The sequence below is a fragment of the Rhinopithecus bieti genome, unplaced genomic scaffold, assembly GCF_001698545.2.
Source record: "Rhinopithecus bieti isolate Rb0 unplaced genomic scaffold, ASM169854v2 scaffold_53, whole genome shotgun sequence".
Lineage (NCBI taxonomy): Eukaryota > Metazoa > Chordata > Mammalia > Primates > Cercopithecidae > Rhinopithecus > Rhinopithecus bieti.
The window spans coordinates 581,607-600,873 of NW_016803161.1; the positions used below are offsets into that span (position 1 = coordinate 581,607).

Here is a 19,267-nt window from a genome sequence, read left to right on the forward strand (position 1 = left end):
TACACACAAAATTTTTATTTTAAGTTGTAATCACTAGTTAATTGCTGGGATATTGATTAGATGGATTATCTAGTAAATACATTGTCAGCTATTGTTTAAAATAATGGGTTGCAGCCTAGTTATTTTCATGAACTAAATGTCCCAGTTCAACTGACTGTGAGGCAAATGTGAGCAATTCCTTAGCCTACTAATGATTGAGTAGGCCAGGAGGGTTGATTTATTTGTCATTTTAAGTAAAGAATGTGTTAAAAGTTAAAAAAAATTACTTAAAGTGAAATACTTCTCTATTACATCAATTCTTCAGGGCTGAGCTAACAGCAGCCACACCAATATGCAGACTTTGGAATGTGGTGGGTGAAGGAGCCAGATGCTGAAACCGGAAAGATGAGTCTGTGAGAACATATCTTCCCACATGACTCAGCCTCCTCCACCCTGGGCTGGTTGCATGGGTGTGAAGAGGTAAGCCTGCATCCTTATCTGGACCAGTGTGAACGTCGCTAACACAGTCTGATGCCTGCTAGAGGAGCCATTTGACCTAATTAGAAGAGCAGAGAAAACACTTATCCAACACTCTGCAGAGCCCTGTGTCTTCAGCACCCCATGAGTTCTCCCTCAAGGTAGGCAAGATGAGATTTCAGAAAAGAATGTGAGCTCCCATCACTGACATTTTAGGATTTGTAAATGTTATATAGCCAGAAAAAAAGATATCATTCAGCTTTCATTTTCAGAAATATGAAGACACGTTTAATGACTTGCTTTGCCTAGCTAGATTGTGGCAAGGCCAGAACTGAGATTCAGGTATTTTAATTTGCTGTTTAGTGTCATGACTACTTGGGAAAATATATAACACTTCGATGTCCTCTTCTCCATCAAAGATGAAGCCTAACCTACTATCAGGAAGCAATTACATCAATCTCTGTGAACTGTCTTTTTAAAAAGTTATCTTCTGGATTTAAAATTCAGAGTAATTCCCAATGATGTCATTATGAGTTTGGCAGATACCATCTACTCAACTTTGCTGTAATATGTTCAGGTAAGATCAACTCCCACATTAGATTAATATGCTTGTGAATACTGTAGAGACTTTTTTAGGAGAGAGTTTATGGCAATAAACTGATTGGTTCAATCCCCGACCCAAACCCCACCCATTCCTTTTTATTTTTTAGCTTTCTGCAGCTGTGGCCAGCCTCCTTGGGTACTGAATATATTGCAGAGAAAATAGAATTAAGTTTGGCTCTCAAATTCCTGGGTAACTTTATAAGGTCATAACTGTCATTTTGGAAGAAGGCAAAGTCACATCCCAAGTCAGCTCAAAGAGCGACGTTTTGAGCAAATATTAAATAAGTGGAGTTCTTCCACACTGCAGAATTTTACAACACCCTTAACACCTTAGCAATCCCTAGCCCATGGAAAGCATCGGAAACATTATAAAAGAGATGGGAGGGGGCCGGGCACGGTGGCTCACACCTGTAATCCCAGCACTTTGGGAGGCCGAGGCAGCGGATCATGAGGTCAGGAGTTTGAGACCAGCCTAGCCAACGTGGTTAAACCCCGTCTCTACTAAAATACAAAATTAGCCGTGTGTGGTGGAGGGGGCCTAAAATTCCAGCTACTCAGGAGGCTGAGGCAGGAGAATTGCTTGAAACCAGAAGGCGGAGGTTGCAGTGAGCCAAGATTGCGCCACTGCACTCCAGCCTGGCAATAAGAGCGAAACTCCATCTCAAGAAAAAAAAAAAAGAGAGAGAGAGATGGGAGTCCAGGTGTGCCAGTGTGTCCTCCCACTTCAAGGTGCTGATCTTGAGAGATTTCTCTTTAGAGGCTTCTTTCCAGGAACTCTGTGACCTTAGGAAATGGGTTTCTGTCATCTGAATACATAAAGAAGTAGGATCTAAAGTATCTGGACTTCTTAAAATGAAGAAAATGGATCTTCCTTAATGTACACTATCTATAAATTAAATATCAAAATACAGAAAAGCAACAGGTCAAATAGAATAAACCTTAAGGAAAAGCTTTCTAATAAAAAAGTGAATGAAAGTCAACCTGTGGCCCTACACATTCGTATACTGTGTGTAAAAACCAAAACAGCTAAAAAACCAACCAAACAAATGAAATGGTACAAAACAAAAACAATAACACAAGAATAAGAAAAAAAAAAAAAAAAAGCCTGAAACTTTAAAACAAAACATTCCCTAACCTGAAGGAAAGAGGTGGGAGAAAAGAATACGTGTCAAGATCAGCCTCAGAAACTTCCACGCTTTATACAAGGTACCCAGTAAAGCTCACCTCAAATTGACTTAGTAAGTAAGTCCCTTTTACATTTCATTTGAACCATGAGGTGTAAAACAATAACATTTTCCTTCCTTTTTTAGATACGAGGTCAAACTATCAAGGATTAACTCCATTTGCACATGAGAAATTATTCCTCTCAAAAATTAATGAAATAGTAAAAAAAAAAAGTTTAGAGCTTCTACAATCCTGGTTCAAGGGAGGATTTAAGAGTCAGGATGTACTAGTAATGTGACCCAATTTATGCCCACAGTACAGTTTGTGAGTATCCCTGATAATATGTATGCACTGAAATATATTTTTCCTCACATTTATTTGGCTTTAGAATACATAAAGATCAAAATTTCAACAATTGTTTCTAAACATTTTTAAGTTACATAATGTTTTAAGAAGCTGACAAAAACAAGACTGTCTCCTCAGAAATATGTACATTTGCATATCCATGCAAAATTTCATAACTTTTCAAGGGACACATGGTCTTCTTGCATTTCTTTTGTAGAGCCCTTGGGCTTTGATATGGTTTGGCTGTGTCCTCACCCAAATCTCATCTTGCATTATAGCTCCCACAATTCCCACGTGTCATTGGAGGAATCTGGTGGGAGGTAATTGAATCATGGGGGCAGGTCTTTCCCATGCTGTTCTCATGATAGTGAATAAGTCTCATGAGGTCTGATGGTTTTAAAAACGGAAGTTTCCCTGTGCAAGCTCTCTTCTCTTTTCTGCCGCCATTTGAGACAGCCTTTCAGGCCTCCCAAGCCACATGGAACTGTAAGTCCAATAAACCTCTTTCTTTTGTAAGTTGCCCATTTTTGGGTATGTCTTTATCAGCAGCATGAAAATGAACTAATACAGTAAATTGGCACCAGTAGATTGGGGCACTGCTGAAAAGATACCTGAAAATGTGGAAGCAACTTTGGAACCAGATAACAGGCAGAGGTTGGAACAGTTTGGAGGGCTCAGAAGACAGGAAAATGTGGGAAATTATGGAACTTCCTAGAGACTTGTTGAATGGCTTTGACCAAAAGGCTAATAATGATATGCACAATGAAATCCAGGCTGAGGTGGTCTCAGATGGAGATGAGGAACTTGTTGGAAGCTGGACTCTTGCTATGTTTTAGTAAAGAAACTGGCAGCGGAATGTTTTCTGTTTGAGTTACAGGTTAGAGGGCTTGCAGGATAGTGCTGTTTTACCCCAGTGTTGAACTGAGTTACTGAGTTTTATTAAACGATTCTTTCAGGTTTTGAAAACTACACCCTTCAGTCTAGTGCGGGGCTGTGCCATGGAACCAATCTGAAAGTCAGTCAATGCTTTTTTGAGAACCAGTCTATAATAATGACTAAAATTGTTGTACTGAATCAAGCTTATGTCCCATTCCTTTTCTTAACATGAATTATCTCATGAGATACCCTGAGGTCTTCAGGCAAATGGTCTTCAGTGTGTTTGGATTACTTGCCCTCCCAGTTTGTCAGGCATGCCTGCATGTGCATTTAGACTTTAATTGGTATCTTAGTTACATCAATCGACATGTGATTGTTCTTCATATACTATACTCCAGTGTTGAAATTTTGCAAACCATTCCATATCAAAGTAAGCAAACAACCTTATCTCTGACTCTGAGCATTAGCCTACGAATTGCTTAAACACCTACCATCTTACAGTTTTAAGGTTCTTTTTTCAAAGTCCAGCTAGTAGCAAATAATTTCTACACTAGTCTATGTATACAGTAATTAACATAGGATGAGGAATCAGACCGATAGCTCCACTGCTTTCTATATATGTGACTTTGGGCAACTTTTCTATCTTTGCTGAGCCTGCATCCTCATCTGCAAGATGGTAACAATATGGTACCTCCCTCTTAAGGTTGCTGTGAGGGTTAAGTGTGATATGAATGCAGGACCTGGTGCAGAATAAGCATCCACCACATCTCAGCAATTTTACTTCCTGCAGGGTTATGATGGTTATGCTACTGGACAGTTGCTCCTCCACCATGGCCTCTTGCTGTCTGCCCTGAAGTTTATAAGGTAAACCAGAGTTTCTCCATCAACTCATGAAACTACAAAACATCTGCTGTAGAGAGCAGCAATAATCTTTCCCACAGACTGATTCAAGTGTGAATCCTGGCTCCTTCCCTTTCTGAGCCAATAATCTTGGTCAGGCCACTCTCCGAGCCTCAGTTAATCTAACATGAAAATAAGGTGCTGTGAGGATCAGTGCAAAAATCTACACCACATGGACAAGCATATAGCAGGGGCTTAAAGAATTGTAATACATTTCCCCTTTTCTTTTCCTTCTTAAAGGAATTTGTGGTATGAACACAACTTTGGTAGCTTAAATTTTCTTTTCTTTTCTTTTCTTTTCTTTTCTTTTCTTTTCTTTTCTTAAGAGACAGTTTCATTGTGTCATCCAATCTGGAGTGCGATGACACCATCATGGCTCATTGCAGCCTCAACCTACTGGGCTCAAGCAATCCTCCCATCTCAGCCACCTAAGTATCTGGGACCACAGGCACAGGCCACCATGCCCAGCTGATTTTTGTATTTTATGTAAAGACAGGGTTTTACCATGTTGCCCAGGCAGGTCTCAAACTCTTGAGCTCAAGCAATCCTCCTGCTTCAGCGTCCCAAAGTGTTGGGATTGTAGGTGTGAGCCTCTGTGCCCAACCTAAATTTTCCATTTATTTCTAAGCCAGAATTAATTAAATCACAGTGTGTTAGGGCTGAAGTCATAGATTTCAGAAATCATTTAATTCAATATCCTCATTTATTTATTTTAAAATTATATAATTAAAAATTATAAAATACATGTTTGTGGTAAAACTTCAAACACTATAAAATACATACAATTATATGGACATACTTTTCTCCCTGAAATTAATTTCTATTAACAGTTTGATGTGAATGCTTCAAGAGATTTTTGTGTGCATAGATATATACATTTTATATATACAGACAAACACATATAACTTTATATAAATAGATTGTTAAAATATGTCTATATTTACATATTTATATACAGTTATGAAACATTGTCATCCAAAAGTCCTTTTCCTTTCGATATTGTAAATATGGCTTATTTAACTACTGCATAAAGCTACCTTATATGAATGTATCACTATATAATGATGTATCAATCATAGCCCTTAGATGACTTGCAATATTTAGCTATTAAAAGCGATATTGTAGCAAGAAATCCTTGTATGAAACTTTTTTTTATGGTCTAGATGTATCGAGGTAGAACACTAAGTGAAAGGTCATGCACAGTCTACATTTTGACAGCTACTGCAAAATCAACCCTTCAAAGATTGAACTGGCCGGGCGTGGTGGCTCACGCCTGTAATCCCAGCACTTTGGGAGGCCGAGGCGGGCGGATCACAAGGTCGGGAGATGTAGACCACGGTGAAAACCCCGTCTCTACTAAAAATACAAAAAATTAGCCGGGCGCGGGTGGCGGGCGCCTGTAGTCCCAGCTACTAGGAAGGCTGAGCAGGAGGGAAATGGCGTGAACCCAGGGAGGCGGAGCTTGCAGTGAGCCGAGATCGCGCCACTGCACTCCAGGCTGGTGGACAGGTGAGACTCCCTGTCTCAAAAAAAAAAAAAAAAAAGATTGAACCAATGTTAACATAAATTAGGGCATGAAAATGGTTTCTTCTGCCTTCTTTCATCAATCTTTTTAATTTCACAAGTATTTTTAACTTGCCAATATGATAGGATCAAAATGCTAATCTCATTGTAGTTTTAGTTTGTATTTTTCTTAGTTATAATGAGACTGAAATTTTTTATGTATTTTGGCTATTTAATTTTTAGTTATGAATTGCTTTTTCAAATTGTTAACCTGTTTTCCGTTTCTTTTTAAATCTTTTAATGATTTGCTTGGGTTTTTTCTTTATTATGGATATTGATCTTCAGTTTGTTATAAATGTAACAAATATATTTTCTTTTCCATTTTAAAAGTTTACATGTTTTGCCTTTCTTTAGTTATTATTTCATCATAGAGAAGTGGTAAAATGTTAATAGAGTTCAGTCTTTGGGGGTTTTCAATTTTAGCTTCCACGTTTTCTGTTTTTCTTAGGCAAGTCTTTATCCTAAGGCTGTAAAATATATTCTTTATATTTTCTCAATATTTAACTTCTTTGTTCATTTGAAATTCAAGACCATTTGAGATTTATTTTTCAGTATGGGTTTGACATTAAATCTGAATTATTCTTTTCCTAACCAGTTATTTAATTTTACCTGTATTCGTCTTTTCTGATTCTACTGCTATGAATACTGCTTTACTCCCTGATCTTACATTACAGAAATCTGAAGCCCAAGAGAGGTTATGTGATTTTTCTAGAGGGATGCTTTACAATTGGGAGCAAGTCTGCCCTGCCAGAGAATATTTGGCAATGTCTGGAGAAACTTCTGGTTGTAATTACTAGGAGAATGTTGCTGGCATCTAGTGGTAGAAGCCAGGGATGTTGTCAAACATCCTAAAATGCACAAGACAGGCTCCCCACAAGAAATTATCTGTCCTAAAATGTCAATCGCGCTGAGGTTGAGAAATCTTGGACTCATCACAGTATATAAATACTGGTCTTAAAAAATTTACTTAATAAAGGTATACAAACATGTGTTTTAAGGTATTTAAAATTATTAGCTTTTGGTATCTGTTGATAAATCTTCCAAAAGTTGTTTGCATATAAGCTTGCCATTGTGAGTTAGTAGACGTCCATTTTCCAGGTGAGAAAAAGGTGTGAGCTTTTCTCATTGTCTCAGGAGCAATGTTACTTCATTTCTATAAGATGCTGCCTGTTCTTCATGACACTGAAATTTTTCATTCTCACCAACTCTAGAACAGATGTTGAATCCTCTGGATAGCAACTGCATATCATAATTGTGTGTTCTTTTCAAAGCACTGGTTTCAATCATGCCAAGTGGTAACAAATTTTCAACCATGACTTTACCTTTCATATTGAAAAATCAGACACAGAATCATCAGAAGCACCAAATTAATGGTAATGATTTCAGGTCCCACTCCAGACCCACTGAAGCAGAGACTCCAGGTTTGGGGCCCAGGACTTTGTATTTTCATCAGGTGAACCAAATGATTCTGAGGGTGATCTGAGTTTGGGAGCCAGTGCTGTGCCGCACTCACAGGCATGCTACCTGCAGGAAGAGATGCTCTAATCCCCGTACTACAAATTCTCCTAGCTCAGCTCCTGTCCCCAGAGAGGAATTTGGTCTCAGAAACTGAACGATTCATGTCTGCAATAGGATAGTGAAGAAATTAAAAATAAAAATAAGTGAAAGAAGACTAGTTTTTTTAGGGTTAAAGATTTTCCTATATTCACCGCATCAAAAATGTAGTAAAATGGTGACTCATACTAACCATGACCTCTTTGAGGTTTTAAAATGTGGAAGGAGAAACTACCGAGATTGAAGACACAACCATGCCAGTTACTTGTTTCTAATGATAGTTTATGTTGGTTCCATTTTCTTTCATCTCAAAGTGGGTTTAAATACTAATTAAGCATCATAAAACCAGCTTGCATTTAACAAATATAGCAAAGCCTAGAGAATAGGATCACATGGATTTGATCTACAGAATTCCAATTGGAAAATGCTGTGAATCACCTAATGTTGCACATGGATGCATTTTGCTTCACTTTTAATCCCAAAAGGTATGTTATCAAATTGCAAAACATCAGTGGCCACACATTTACTAACTTTCACCAGAACTTTCAAGTAAAACTTCCTTTGCTATCTTATACAAGATAATTGAAGTTGTTTGAAACGTTTGTTTAAAACCAACTATGACTTCAACTACTTATCCGTGCAGATTCTATCATATCATATAGCCAAATAAAACAAAGCACTATGGTGTAAGTCTAGGTGGATATAACCAAAGTTCTGTTCTTTGTAATCCCATTTCTAATTTTGGGGATCACTGAAGTAGTGTCACCCTTATCACTGTACTTCATGGTATGTGAAGGTCATAAATTTGAATTTTATATGATAAATGTATACTACTGCTACTCATTTACTTTATGTGTGTTGAAGCATCTCCAACATTTTTTGTTTGAAAAGATTTTTTGCTTCTAAATATGTCCCTGGGTAAGTTGGTTTCTATAATCCTTCTCTCCTCTGACATTATATCTAGATCTTTCTAAAAAATTAGAAAATGTCTACTTATATTTTCAGTCTTTGCGAATTTGAAGTAGGAAGTAGATAAATGGCTGGGAATTATTTTGGTCCTGAAGCACTTAGAGGGGAGTCAGCCTTGTGCAGCTTTCAAATTTAGGGTTTAGGATCCGCCAGCAAGCAAAACAAAGCAACATAAACCTTTATGGAGGAAGAGGGGAACTATAAGATGGGAGAATCACCCAGACACTGAAGTGGCAGGCATTGTGGTTTCCCTGGCTGGTGTGGGGCAGAAGGGCAAGGTTGTGCAACTCTGCTGTTGTCCTGCTCTGATTTTTAAAGTGATCACGTTACAGGACTATGCGGTGTTGAGGCTGACAAATCCCTGGCAGATCAGATGAGTAAACTCGTGCCAAGGAAAGGGAAACAACTTGTCCAAATGTTTAAGATCAGCTTCAGCATGATGGAGACTAAGGCAAGCAAGGGGCAGAAGCAAATGAAGAGAGGAGAGAGAGCAAGTAGGGTAAGACGAGGCCGTTTTAAGCACCTCATAGCATTCAGGAGACAGCCCAGTGCTTTAAAAGAAATAAATGGTAAGTATCTCTGTATTCAGAGATAGCCTCTCCTTATGCATTCTGACTTTTGGATTGAGGCCTTAGGATTCTCAGCTCCATTTCCAGAACATATCAGCATGTTGCCTACCTTGAACTGTCACTAATGTTGACATAAACCATTCCCAGAAGCTTTCCCCCAAAGGTTCCTGACCTAGAGTATTTATTTGATTGTGATGTCTGGCATATCTTTCCAACAGAGGAAATGGAGCCTATTCTTAATCATATTAATACATACCAAACAAAATAATCAAAACACACAACAAAAATAATCCAGGAACTTTATAGACAATTTAAAAAACATTGCCCTTAAAGATATAGAAGAAAATTGTTTCCCCCCTCCCACCCCTTCAAACCTGTAATATACCTACTGAAAGATGAGACAATCAGGGATCAGAAAAGACTCAAGCTGTCCTTGGATTTCTTTAAAACTTTTTTCCCAGGGCCACTAGAGGGGCAGGCACAAAGATGCACAGATTTGGTTTGGGGCCTGGGAGTCCCAGATGAAGCCTGAAGTCACAGGGTCACCTAGCGGGGAGTCTCACTTAGAAGATACAGTAGAGAAGAGTGGAATTCAACAGACCTGGATTCAAATTCCAACTCTGCCTCTCACCAGCTATGGGCCCTTGGGCACATTTCTGATTTTCAGATTGCTCACTCATAAACGGCTAATAATAACAGCGTCTTTCTCACAGCACTGTTGTGAAGCCTGAGTAAAATATATGTGTGAGGTGCATAGCATAGTGACTGGCGTACAGAAGCTACTTAAGATGTTGTTGCTATTATTAGGATGAATATCAATTTGTCAGCTTGAGATAGAAAAAATTAGAAGTGAAGCTGATTACTTAGAAATCTTCTATCTCATTTTTCAGTTAAAATATTAATATATAAGAAACCTGGAACAGGCAATCTCAACAACAGACCATGCTCTGTAGTAATTACAGTATACTGGGCTGCGTTTAGCTCAAGCTGGCCTAGTATTCAGCTACTGTGGAGGCCATGGGCTTTGCCACATCAATACTTAGCAAGAGAGGAATTTCTCATGTAGAGGAATTTCTACATGTTCTTCATGTAGTAATCTGGGTAGATAGCCAAAGCAGAAATGTACTTTAAGGCTATACAGATTGATTCTCTGTATTGATTAAATCATCAGATCTATCGCTGGTTGGCTATGTACCAAGAGAATTTTGAAATAGGCAGGCCTAAAAGACTTTCTACGTTTTGCCATAATGAGGTTTGGCCATCCACAAAACCTTTCTGACACCCCAAAACAGTGATACTACTAGTGTTTTTGTTTTTATTTTACTGTATTTTTTAATTTTTATTTTTTGAGACAGGGTCTTGCTCTGCTGCACAGGCTGGAGTGCAGTGGTGTGATCAAGGCTCACTATAGCCTCAATCTCCCACATTCATGTGATCCTTCCACTTCAGCCTTCCAAGTAGCTAGGACTGCAGGTGCATGACACCATGCCTGGCTAATTTTTAGCCAGAGACAGGTTTTGCCATGTTGCTCCTTGAGCCCAAGAGGCTGGTCTCAAACTCCTGGGCTCGAGCGATCTGCCTGCCTTGGCCTTCCACAGTGCTGCGATTACAGGTGTGAGCCACCGTGCCTGGCCCTAACAGTGTTTTTAAATTCATCTAACTGTTCTAGGAAAAAAATTGCTCCCTTATTTTTTCCCCTTTAAGAAGTTACTCCATTTCCATTCATCTCCTTCTTCCCTGTTTCTCCAGTAGATTGTTAGGTCAAGAGGAAGGCAAGCAGATTCTCTTGCTTAACACATGAATACAGAATAAAAGGGTTTCTTTCTTTCCCCCCAAAATGCTTACCATTTATTTCTTTCTTTCATATTTACTCAAATTTGCAATTAATTCCCTTTAAAATTATTCTTTTATATAGATAAATTTGTGTAACTCCCTGATGGGAAATTTGGCAATTCGTGTAAAAAATTTAAATACTCCTAACTCATAAATTTATTTTTAGGAGCCATCTGTGGAGAACCAAAATATTTATAAGAAAATAGTGAAAAATTGAAAGTAGCATAAATAGTCATGTGAGTGAACTGGTTACAGAAATTATAATTCATGTTTACAACAAAATATTCAGTCATTACAAAAATTATAGAGGTATATTATAGGTAGTGCAAAAGTGTTCATAATATGTTTAACAGAGAAAACGAAGGCTGCTAAGTAATACTTATTGAATACTTTTCCAATTATCAATGGACGTGAACAGAAATGGGACCAGAGAGAAATCTATCAAAATACTAACCAAGTAGGTTTCTCTGGGTGAAAAGGAAATTAACTTATTATTTTTGTTAGTTTCTATTTTCTAAAATGGCTATAATAAACACATTTTATTTTTATAATTAGACAAATACAGTAAGTTTTTTTTTAATTTAAGAAAGTATTGCCAAGTCTACTTAAATCTAAGAAAACAATAGTTCAATTTAGGAGTGGAAAGAGCCATAGGCATGACCTACCTAAATGCAGAGTCCATTTGTTGAAGGAGGGCTGATTCTGAAACGACTTTTCTTCAGGTCAGATGCTATATTATAAAGGAAAGCCAAAGTAGTGGAGGAAACAGGACGTTGACCATGCAGAGCTTTCCCTATAATCAGCCATCACCTTAGCAACCAGCTTCGCTGCCTCAGGCTAAATTCTTCTGTAGCGGCTTTAATTTATGGATACCATTTTCCCTGTCTGCCTAGTGGGAATCATTAGGCAGTGTCCCGATGTGTAGGTATACATCACTGGGGCTAGGGAAGGTTTTAGCTGATACATTAACATGGTATTACATGACCTTTAATAACATGGTATACCAGTCAGTCTCTGAACTAGTTTCTTCTTGCTGCTGTAACAAATTTCTGCAAACTCAGTGGCTTAAAAAGCACATAAACGTATTCTCTTACCTTCTGGAGGTCATAATTCTAAGATCAAGGTGTTGGTAGGGCTACTTTCCTCTGGAGACCAGAGATGAACCCACTTTTTGCCTTTTCCAGCCGCTATAGACTGCCTGCATTCCTTGGCCCATAGCACATCACTCCAACCTCAGATCCATTGTAACATCTCCTTTTTCTGACTTTGGCCTACTTGCCTCTCTGCTGTAAGTACCCTTGTGATTACACTGGGCCTAACCAGATGACCCAGGATGAACTCCTTACTTCAAGATCCCAACTTAATCACATATGCAAAGTTCGTTTTGCCATATAAGACAACGTATTCACAGGCTCCTGAGATTAGAATGTGGACATCATTGGGGGCCATTATTCATCCTATTACAGTCTCCCTATCAAGTTTCCTTCAGTCTTCTGAGCACATCAAGGAGAAAATCTAGTTTTGGCTTATGTCATTGTTTCTAGCACTTGCTAATCTCCCTTTCAAACAAAGAGCATGCATTTAACAAAAAGAAAGCAGATATTAAACTCAGGTGTACTGGCTAGGCATGGCATCTATCTACTTCATTATCAGTCATGTACTTTTCATTATGTTATGGTTACCTTCAAGTTTTGGCAAATGACACTTTATTTTTTTTCTCATTTATACTATAGCTGCATACAATTTCTTTTAAAAAACGAAATAGTGAATCAACTTTGAGACTTTTAAACAAACAATATTATTGGTAACATGAAGATTTTGCAAACATTGTGAATGAGGAATGTGAATGACTAACGTTTGGCAAATACTGCCATAGGAGAATACTGCCCTACTTAAGATTAGGGAAGGGTCATGTTGTTTGGGGATGACTATGCTCCCTCCCTTAGCTCTGCATGAGGCCTCTCTTGAGGAATGTGACACTATTTTCTTTCTGCTTCTTTTGACAGTTGATTCTTTATAGGGGTAGAGGGTGAGCCAGCAAGACAGGGAGAGGTACTATCCATTTTATTCATGAAGAATGAAAATTGACAATGGCAAATCTCTGGGACATTGTGTATTGGTCATTGGCTATATGCAAATCTCCTTGCAAGGTTTGCTGAGAGGTAAAGGCAAGTCCCTGCATTATAGGTGTGAGCCCCTTTCTGGTAGAGGACTACAAGTCAGGGCAGTTGAAGGTAGAAAATGGATGGGTCCATAGGAAAAGGAACAATAAAGTACTGTGGAGTTCAGACAGAGAGGCGATCCTTTTAGTTGGAAGTAGAGGATGGAAGAGTGAAAATAGGGAGGATCAGGAAACTTTTCATGGTGAAGACAGTTTTTCTTCAGAAACTTTGCCAAGAATTTCCTCAAGAAGCATTTAGGGTAGGGGCCTCATCATCACCAATACTTCAGTTTTTTTTCCTGCTGATATTGTCAGTATTAGGAAGTTTTCCTGAGTACCAACTACTTGCCAAACACTACGCTTGGGACTCCATATATGCTACTATACTATTAATGCTAAAGCGATGAGGCTGGTTTTCTTATTTCCGTTTTTTAGAAGTGCAAACTGAGCCTCTCTGAGACTCAGTTACTTGCCTGAGATCATATTGCCTGTAAGTAGCAGACATTTTCTTCAAGTGCTGTCTGGTTGCAATGTTGATAAACTTCCCCTGCAATAAACTGATTTCAGCGGCTTTGGTGTGAAGTGCTTCTCCCAGTCTGGAACTAATTGAACTAACTGAGCTCTGTGTCCATGTGTCCTGCTTCAGCTAGAACTTATCCAGTCTCACTCAGCATCTTCCTCCTAGGGTTTTATCCAGAGCTGTCCAACAGACAGTGCTGATGGAAATATTTCATATGTGTGCAGTAACCACTAGTTACACGTGGTATCAAGCACATAAAATGTGACTAAGACTGAGCACTAAATTTATTTGATTTGATTTGAATTTAAATTAATATAGCCACATGTGGCTAGTGGCTACTGGACAGAGCAGTATATAACTAGATTCAATCATATTAAAGTTAAAATCATCCAGGCAGTAACAGTGATCTAGGAGGCAGAGTGGACATGGCTCAGGCTATCCTGAGTCACATTAACTTTGCTCTAGAAGACAACTTTACAAGGAACTAAAAGGGACAGGATTAAAGATTACTAAATACTGGGCTCCAGAAATTTGTAACCATCAGCTTAGCAGATCATATATTCTTCAGTGGAGCTGAGAACTAAGAAGTCTGCTCTTCATAATGATTTGAAACTTTCTAGTCCCAGAGAAAAGTTGACCAAGGAACTGCCCAAGACTGACTCCATACGGGAGAACTTCACCTCCTCTAGGAAGAAAGTGGGAAGGTTTCATAAAATAAATGAATGGATTCACAGAATCAGCAATAAAGTTACTTTATTATATACAAAATGTTACAATGGTAGGAAATCCCTGAAAGCCAATACAGGCCGCTCTGTCATCTTTGAATAAGTTAGATGTGGGAAAGTGGCCAGTTTTCTTACCTTTTTTTCTGAGGAAGAACTGCAGTTAATTCCTCAGGGTTGTGTCTTTGGCAGTGCTGGTCTTGAAGTTTTATATCCTACAGTAATATCCTGGCACAAACTGCTGTGGCTGTTTGAGGTTAGGTAACATCTAGAGCATCATCAAACCTTGGAGACTGCATTCTTTAAGTGGCATAAAGATAGCCAGCCTCCGCTGTGGGAGTGGTGTATACATTGTCCTTGCAACAAAATAATAAGTCTTTACTTGGGGGCCATAATGTGTACAGTCAGCTGGGCTTTGGGACAACTAATCATGGTTTCCTACTAATTTGTCAAACAAGTCATTGAGGTTGCTTATGGGTCTCACCATTCTTTGGTGCTAATATCTGATGGAGAGGTATTTGCCTGGGGTTATAATAACTCTAGACATGTAAGATATAGATCGACAGTTAATCAGCCAATTGCTCAGAGAGTCACTGGCTGTTTACAGAATAAAGAGGCTGTGAACACAGCTTGTGGACAGGTGTGCTCCATGGTGACGGTAGACACTGGGGAGGCTACCTGCACCTACAGACACACATTAGTATTAACAGATGAAGGCCAAGCATATGCTTGGGGTGCCAATTATGGGCAGTTGGGCACTGGCAATAAAAGCCACCATTCCTATTCTATCTTTGTCCTTGTGGAAAAGGACAGAATTATAGAGATTGCTGTCTGTCACTCTTCCCACACATCTGCGGCCAAGACCCAGGGTGGGCATGTCTACGTGTGGGGCCAGGGCCAGTTTGTGATCCTTCCTCACCTCACCCGCCTCTGCACATCTGCACTGATGACACATTTGCCTGCTTTGCTACTCCTGCCATCACGTGGCACCTCCTCTCTGTGGAACCTGATGACCACCCTCACAGTGGCTGAGTCACTGAAGAGGGAATTTGACAACCTGGACACCGCAGTCTTGAAATTTGTGGTCGATGGAAAGTACATTTATGCACATAAAGTCCTTCTCAAAATTTGATGTATGTGAGCATGTTCATTCATTGTTGGAAGGTAATGAGGATAATATTGTAGAAATGAGTGAATTTTCATACTCTGTTTACTGGGCCTTCCTGGAATACGTGTACAAAAACAGTATCAGTCTTTCTCCTGAGGAGGCAGTAGAATTGCTAGATTTGGTTGCATTTTATAAAGAAAATCAGTTGAAGAAAGCTCTGCCAACAATCAAGGCATCTGCAAGGAGAGTGCAGTCAGTCTGCTCTCGACTGCTGTGAAGTATGACAGCTGGGATTTGGAAGAATTCTGCTTCAGGTTTTGCATAAACCATCTGACTATAGTAACAAATTTCAGGTTTTGCATAAATGGACCATGATCTCCTGAAGAACTTTTTCAGAAAAGAAAGCAGAGTTAAAGCCTTTAAAATGGATCCCACCTTCAGAAAAGGAGTTTCTGAACCTTTCTGTTTCCCCTGCAAAAGTCAGAGATAATCATGTCTCTTGAATTAATATTATGTTTGAAGAGTTACATTTGGCTGAGTACTTGCATCTGTCAAAAGAAGGATGATGGTGAGTAATTTCATCTGCCTAAATCCAGAGTTTATGTAGAAGGCATTGAGTACTCTGATCAGATGTGACTAAGGTCAAGGAAAAAAAATGAAATATCTTATTTACCATTTCCTCTTTTGAGTCACTTAAGTTGGATACCTTTTGTATCCTGGTCTCAGTATATGCTATTCTGGCCCAAACATTTTGTTATTCAGCTGGCTGATACCACATAGACAGCCTGATAAGGAGTGCTGTTCCTACCACATTGTCAGTACCCAGCATGGTGCCTTGCATATAGTAGGCACTCAATTTATTCTAAATCTTCAGTATGCCCAGATAATAGCTTTAATTGTGGAGTACTGGATGAAGGAATAACTTGCACAAAGTAAATCTAAAATACTCTAATTATTGAAGTTCTTATTCTTCTGGTACATGATTCTGAGAAATAGTGGCTAATTTAGAGCATTAATTACAATTCACCAAAAGGCCTTGGCCATTAAATTACCCAAGATTCAAGTGCTAATTTTGATGTTCTGTTTACTCTGAGTCATTAAATTCTCACATGGGATTATTGAGTATGAAGTATTTTTGAATGAAATCCCTGGACTGGTCTGCCTCACATCCTGACATAAGGTCTTTTACTTTTCTGTATGTTGAGGGATTTGCCTCTGTAAGTGAAAATGACTATGTATTTTTCTTGCAGTTGACTTTCATGTCACTATAAAATAGGTCTTTTAATTTGGCACTAGTATAATTATAAAGTACTATCTGAAGAGGAACTAATACTTACATTTCATGGGCCGCATTAATAAGAATGAGATAAATTTATGCTGTTTATTTATTTATTTATTTATTTAGAGAGAGTCTCGCTCTGTCACCCAGGCTGGAGTGCAGCAGTGTAATCTTGGCTCATTGCAACCTTTGCCTCCCAGGTGCAAGAAATTCTCCAGCTGTAGCCTCTTGAGTATCTGGGATTACAGGCATGCACCACCGTGCCTAACTAATTTTTTGTATTTTTAGTAGAGGCAGGGTTTCACCATGTTGGCCAGGCTGATCTTGAACTCCTGACCTCAAGTGATCCACCTGCCTTGGCCTCCCAAAGTGCTGGAATTACAGGCATGAGAATTTATACTTTTTAGATCAAAACAAGTCACTCAATTGCAAAAGAGCAACTGGAATGGAACATAGTGTCAGATTCTTCTAATATGTATCTCACAATATAATATTACTTAAATAAAACTCCTTTGGAATTAGGAATCTTGTTCTGATGCTGAACTATTTGATAATAAGGTGCTTATTTGCAGATTACAGAAAAAAAATCATCTAATCAACTTATTTTATCTTATGGTAGAAGACAATGAGGCCCAGAAAATGTAACTTGCTCGAGGTAAAACAAAATAATCCTCCAAAAATCAAATGAACTAAAGAGATATAGATCCTTGGTTTTAGAAATTAAGATATCTGACTCCCATTCACAAGCTTTTCACATTCTGGAAAGGGAAGAAAATATGTGGAGTAAGCTGAGAAATATGGTTACCAGCCTATGGTGAGATAGATGGTGGATGATCTCCAAAGGTCACTCAGGAAGGATGTGGTTACCACTAAAGCCTGGCCACATGTGAATCACAGCTGTTAAAAATATTGCATCTTCTTCGGGGAGTACTTTCATTTTTTAGAACAGCTAATGCTAAGATTTTTTTTTAAACTCAGAATAAAATATAAGAAACAAGAATATACTGAAATAAAAGAATATTGTATGAAATAAAAGGAAAAGTTAAAAAAGTGGCTTTCCTATGTAATATTTTACACACACAAACACATATATCCAGAAATACATGCATAGATATGTATGATTTAATACATATTTAATATACATACATAGCAAGATACATAAATATAGGTGAAACAAACAATATCCTGGAAAAAAAAATATCAAAATTGATGCAACGAGACAAACTTCATTTGTAATGTTTAATTTCCAAACCCTGGTAGTAAATATAGATGTTCAATGTAGTGTATTCGATACAGTTTTGCAGGTCTGCAATTGTTCATGATAAAAATGCAATAGTTTGATGGCTAAAGAAAGATGGACAGGATAAAGAAAACTGAAAGAAAACTAAAAATGGAAACACACTGGAAACTGTAAAGCACAGAATTCCATAGAAGTACGTTAGTAATCCTAAGAAAAACTTGATTACCAAGCCCACAGGTCAGAGAAAAAGACAAAGAAATAAAAATAATCTTTGACAGAGAAGATGGTAGACATTGAAGACACATACAGGTAACAGATTATTGACTAGATTAAAACAAAGGACTAAAAGGAATAGACACATCAATATTCAAAGGCATGATAGAAGAAAACTTGGGTTAAAGAAACATGTAAGTGCAGATTGAAAGAGTTCACTGCAAAATTAAAGGGGATACTTTTGCAAAAATGTGCTGGCTAAGTTCGTTTCATTATAGAGATGAAAACAAAACTACAATAATATAAAACAAGTATATAAGCAGAAATTTAATTATTTTCTAAAAAACCACAACAGGTTACCTACAAATAGATAAAAATGAAGGTGACTTTACACACTTCTGTTGTAATGCTAAACTCCAGAAGAAAATAGAAAAATGTCTACAGAATCTTGTGGTGGAAAGATGTTTTAACCTTTTGTGTTAAGGCAACAAAAAACATTCTCAGACATTCAAGGGTGCAAACAATATTTAAAACATTTCTTCCTAAAAAAATTCCTTGAAACATATCAAATAGCTAACAGGTATATCAAAAAAGTAGAAAACAAAGTTAAAATTATATAAATATAAATAACTATGGAACTATACATATGTATTATGCCAATGCCAAAAAACACACTTGAAGCTACTGAGTATCACACTATACTTATGATATGTGCATTTTATAATAATTAAAATACACATGTGTAACTTTGTGATATGAATACATATTTCATTATAACATTAAACATTCTCTGGTTCCATGCATACCTGAGACAAGTCTTGTGGAGTAGGTGGTCAGTCATTTTCCCTTGGCTTCACCCCAATACTGATTTGTTTGCTTCTGTTTTGAATGTTCAGAATGCTTTGAACCACATACTGTTGATGTCATATTTTCATAGACTCTGGGACCAGATTTTCATTACCTAGAGTTTCCAGGGATCTTTTCTTTGAGGTAGGGGTAGAGTGGTAGGATGTAGAAGGTATTTTTAAGTGGTTTTGTTTTAATTTTAATTTTCGTGGGGGTACATAGTGGGTGTATATATTTATGGGATGTATGAGATACTTTGATACAGTCATACAATATGTAGTAATCACATCAGGGTAAATAGGGTACTCATCACCTCAAGCATTTATCCTTTGTAACACAAAGGATA

At 37.9% G+C, this 19,267-nt stretch overlaps 1 pseudogene; it reads left to right on the top strand.

Annotated features, from left to right (window-relative positions):
* The first annotated feature begins 8,869 nt into the window (after nucleotides 1-8,869).
* Nucleotides 8,870-15,833, top strand: LOC108526465 (RCC1 and BTB domain-containing protein 2-like; annotated as a pseudogene).
* Nucleotides 15,834-19,267: the final 3,434 nt, after the last annotated feature.